Genomic DNA, 5,430 nt, shown 5'->3' with positions numbered 1-5,430 from the left:
ATGAACTCAAGTCTTACTTCGAAACCTGTGGTCTTTTTCACGTCTCGGGTACCTTGTAAGAAACAGAAAACATGTTTACTGAGCACTCCTATGAGCCAGGTCGTCTCATGTACATTTTTTTCATGTAGTCCTCGTACTGGTCTATATAGATATCATTATGCATATTTCGGAGATGCAGAATTGAGGCTCGGAGTGACTGAATCAGTCCTCCACAGTCAAACCGCTCACAAGCGGCAAGAATTGCAATTCTCTCAAACCCCAACCTTACTCTGCTGTTCCTGGACTGGAAAGTTGACCTTCTCTCCAGGCCAGGGGAAGAGGTCGGTGTTGCTAGGCCATTAATGCTAATCCCATCCCCCTGCTGTGTCTGGTGTAGAGCTGAGTGTGTTCTGGCCACTGAGGCATGAGTGGAGTCCGCTAGACGGACTCTCAGAGAGGCTTCCCGAGAAGACTGGGCCAGGCGCAGCGGCTCACGCCTGTCTTCCCAGCACTTGGGGAGGCCGAGGCAGGTGGATTGCTTGAGGCCAGGAGTTCAAGACCAGCCTGGCCAACATAGTGAAACCTCATCTCTACCAAAAATACAGGAAAAAAAAAAAAAAAGTGCTAAACACAGTAAGTGCTGGCATGGATGTGAAGATACTGGAGCCTTGTTCACTGTTGGTGGGGATGTAAAAGGGTCCAGCTGCTGTGGAAAACACTATGACAATTTCTCAAAAAATTAAACCGAGCGTTACCATGTGATCCAGCAGTTCCTCACAGCAGGGCCTCCAAGAGATATCTGTCTACCCATGTTCATAGCAGCATTATCCACAATAGCCACAAGGTAGAAGCACCCACCCAAATGTCCATTGAAGAAGGAATGGACCGGCCAGGAGTGGTGGCTCAACGCCTGTCATCCCAGCACTCTGGGAGGCCGAGGCAGGTGGATCACCTAAGGCCAGGAGTTTGAGACCAGCCTGCCCAACATGGTGAAATCCTGTCTCTGCTAAAAATATAAAAATTAACTGGGCACCGTGGTGTGCACCTGTTTCCCCAGCTACTTGGGAGGATAAGGCAGGAGAATTGCTTGAGCCCAGGAGGCAGAGGTTGCAGTGAGCTGAGATCACACCACTGCACTCCAGCCTGAGTGACAGAGCAAGACCCTATCTCAAAAAAGAAAAAAAGAAAAGAATTCAAGTCACATAGTAATTATCAGGAATCCAGTGCTGTGTAAACTAAGGTCTACCTGTACCTGTATAAATAAAAATGTTGGGCTGCTCCAATCTTACCTCTCAACCCGGGGCAGAAGCCTGCCTCACCACCAGGACCTAGCCCTGTGTACGTATGTGCCTTGGAGCACCATGGCAGAGCAAACACTTTGACCAGTTACTGGCAGAGATAAGGCTTCTCCTCTTGGGCTCATCAGTGATAACCCAGAGTACCACCGCCCTCCCCTTTTCCTTCAGAGGCTACAGTTCAAAGTGTCTCCTGAATTATTTTCTCCAAGGAACCCCAGCATCACAGATTGGCCCCTATCACTCCCACACGGGCGACCCCCTCTACCGGCCACTACCACCAGATACTGAGGATACTAGTCTGCTAGAGGCTGACATCCCTCTTCACGAAGACATTGGCGGGTGAGGTGAGATGGGGCTCCCCATCCCCCACGAGCCCTTTCCTTCAGGTCCCCAAGACCACCACGCAAGACTGCTCAGGTGCACCAGGCCCTGGGTCCCATCGTCAGTAGGGAGCCCCAGTCCTGCTAGTCAGAGGCCCTTCTTTCATCCCCAGCCACAAGCTGGCTAGATCCATTTAATTCAGCACGGATACCACTTTTTCTTTTCCTTCAAGATCAGAAGTCTAAATAAACCATATTGAGAAAAGAAAGAAATTCTCATGTACCACGCTGTCTCACTTTGTGGAGTTAATGGGTTCCCAAAATGATGTGGCATAGGCTTTGGTGTCTCTCCCGCTCCATGTGGAATAGAGACAGAGCTGCCTTCAAGCTCTGAGGTTGATGACATTCTCCCTTCGGGAAAAAAGAGTTTTCACAGGAAGGAAGGTTTCCCATTTCCCTGAGGTACTTTCATTGGCTCATGCACTCAATAAGCACACCAACCATGTACCAGAAACTTATATACATGACTTCCTATTTACAAAGGCCTTCTGGCTTCACAGCTTTTCTGATCCGCAAATTGCACTGGACTATTTCAAGAAATATTTCCAAATCGGTTTTGTCAGTAGAAGTTAGTACAACCTCTCTGAGCCTTGTATTCGTATTTCAAAATATAGTTAAGAGCCGGTGCAGTAGCTCATACCTGTAAGCCCAGCACTTTGGGAGGCCGAGAAGGGCAGATCACCCGAGGTCAGGAGTTCAAGATCAGCCTGGCCAACATGGCAAAACCCCTCTACTAAAAATACAAAAATCAGCCAGGCATGATGGCGCACACGTGTAATCCCAGCTACCCGGGAGGCTGAGGCGGGAGAATCACTTGAACCCTGGAGGCGGAGGTTGCAGTGAGCCAAGATGGAGCTATGGCACTCCAGCCTGGACAACTATATATACCTAGTAAGACTCCTTGTCCTGTCAAACTCACAAAACCATATGCAGATCACCCAAGAACTGCCGATGAACACAGCAGTCATGTTGTCATTGTTATAAAGAAAAAGATTGGTTGATTATTTTAAAATGAGATGGGGTCTTGCCATGTTGCCCAAGCTGGTCTTAAACTCCTGGCCTCAAGCAATCCTCCCACCTTGGCCTCCCAAAATGCTGAGATTGCAGGTGTGAGCCACTACACCTGGTCAAAATTTATTGTTAAATAGAAAGAGGGGAAGCAAGATGGAAGGTCCAAGCCACCTGTTAGAGCAGAAGCAGTTCTAGCAACCACATCTCATAGAGCTCAGGGTGCAGAACTGCTGAAGACATCCTCCTTCTTTCTGGCTGGGCACCTCTCAGGGCTTCAACACAATGACAGCCATGAGTTTTACTAACTCAAACTGAACATGGCAATCATGGTGCCTGTCTTACCCAACAGTCTATTCTAATGAAAACTCTGCAGCACCCAGCACACCCTCACTGCCTTTTCAGGAAAGCAGTACTAGGCTTCTCTTAACTAGGGGTTTGGACCAAGGGTAGGGCCCCTGATCCAAAGGCAGCTAGACCCCAGGAAGACACCCACGAAAGTAGCCTGGCTTCACCAATAGCAATATGGTAATTACCAAAGTCAATCAGACCACATCCCTCAGACAGATCTGTCTGGGAGGATACAGAGTGATTATCAACGGGAAGACAGAGGGCAGGCCTGCACAGGGAGCAGGGAGGGAGGCTCAGCCCACAGGGAGGACCCAGCTCCAGCACGCCTCAGGGCTGTGATCTAGCCCCATTTTCAGTACAGTGTTTCCTTATAACAAACACATTTCCCCTAGATTCCTTTTTTTTTTTTTTTTTTTTTTTGAGATGGAGTCTCACACTGTTGCCCAGGCTGGAGTTCAATGGTGTGGTCTCGGTTCACTGCAACCTCCGCCTCCTGGGTTCAAGCGATTCTCCTGCCTCAGCCTCCTGAGTAGCTGGAACTACAGGCCACCATGCCTGGCTAATTTTTGTATTTTTACTAGAGATGGGGTGTCACTATGTTGGCCAAGCTGGTCTCGAACTCCTGACCTTGTGATCCGCCTGCCTCGGCCTCCCAAAGTGCTGGGATTATGGGTGTGAGCCACCACGCTTGGCCTCCCTTTAAGGTAACTTTACCTTAAAGGAATCTGAGGCTAGATAGAAAAGTCTCGAAAAGAGGAAACGAAAAGAGCGTCACTAACACAAAAACTCAACCTGACTCACCTTCTGTGGCCAAGAGACATGTTTCTGGAATATCTACACCAGGAAACACTCAACCACAGATGGCTGAATAATGAGGCCCTACATTTTTGTTGGTTTTTTAAACATTTTTGTTGGTTTTTTCAGCTAGAAAGAAGATGGATATGGGAGGAGGAAAAAGTCCCAAGCTGGTCCTAATGCAGCTCTGTAAGATCAGAGATAAAAGTTGTCACCATGAAATACCGCAAATTCCTAAGCTTGGGGGTGGAGGTGGGGCAGGGAGGGGGCCGTGGCAGAAGGGACCACCTGCCGGCACTCAAGCCCAGCAATCTAATGCGGCCTGGGTGCTCTCTCTGCATCCAAGGACCGTGTTTCTGCTGAATGGGGGCTTTAGTGCGAGACAGCTGTTGGTCCAGCAAATCTAATAGAAGCTACCGCTCTGCTGTTGCCCTGGGAGAGATCCATTCTAATCAACAGCCAGGAGGAACCAATTGAAGGCTGACGGCACAGCGCCAAAAAGGTAAGGCTTTGTGTGGGTACCTAAGAGTGAAACTAGGAAGACAGAGGACACACATGACACCACCCTAATAAATTCTCTCAATAAGTTGAGCATTTACATTATGCTACGTGCTTATACAGCCTGTGTGTGTGTGTGTGTGTGTGTGTGTGTGTGTGTAGAGAGGGGTCCGCACAGACTGAGACACAATCTCGGCCAATTTCCTTAACCTAGTGAAGAGGAAGTACTGTGGAAGGTCACAAGACAGTCGAAACAAAAAGGCATGGCTACATTCAAATTAAGGGTCAGCGAATCAACTGTAGTTTGTCTATTTCCTTTCGGAAAGAAACAAACCCAGAAAACATTAAATAGGTGGAATTTCTTACACATTATTCAACAGTACCTCTATTCTAGGATTTGAGATTTCAGCAACTGGGTATTCTTCTAGCGGTCCCTTCTTTACCAGCCTCTTAGCTTCAACCCCTCCAAGCAGAGAGGGTTCCACTGGGCTGCTACCTATAGAACAGCTTTTGATTCAGGCATCACGGGACACCTCCCCCCACCCGCCCAGTCGCCCAGTCAGCTATAGGCAGGATAACAGGATGGCTTTCCTCCTAAGGATGGGGCTGGCTATGAAGTTTAGTGGCTTTTCTGGTAAAAACGCCTTCCTCTATCACAGACCTATGAAACAATTTTATCTATCTGGGCAACGGCAAGAATAAAGAAGCTAAGAAAAATACAAAATGCACCTAACCAACCCCAAGTTACAGAATTACAGAGAATTCTTCCCTATGGGACACCAGCTCCTGGCCCCAGGTCTCTGGCGTATACCTTGTTTTTTCCATTTTTCATCTTCCTAGGTTCAAGGTTCACCGTTCAAGTATCAGGCATTATGATCCTCCACCTCCCACCCTTCCCCCAGTGATTTTTTTTAAGACAGGGTCTGGCTCTGTTGCCCAGGCTGGAGTGCAGTGGTATGATTGTAGCTCACTGTGCTGAACACTGGGGCTCAAGCCCTCCTCCCACCTCAGCTTCCCAGGTAGCTGGGACTACAGGTGGGCACCACCACACCCAGGTCAATTTTAAAATTTCTTTGTGGAGAGGAGGGCTCCCCATGTTGTCAGGCTGGTCTTGAACGCCT

Source organism: Piliocolobus tephrosceles, chromosome 1 (genome assembly GCF_002776525.5).
Source record: "Piliocolobus tephrosceles isolate RC106 chromosome 1, ASM277652v3, whole genome shotgun sequence".
In the NCBI taxonomy this organism is placed as follows: Eukaryota; Metazoa; Chordata; class Mammalia; order Primates; family Cercopithecidae; genus Piliocolobus; species Piliocolobus tephrosceles.
The sequence above is the reverse complement of the archived record's forward strand: the minus strand, read 5'-3'. Positions refer to the sequence as shown.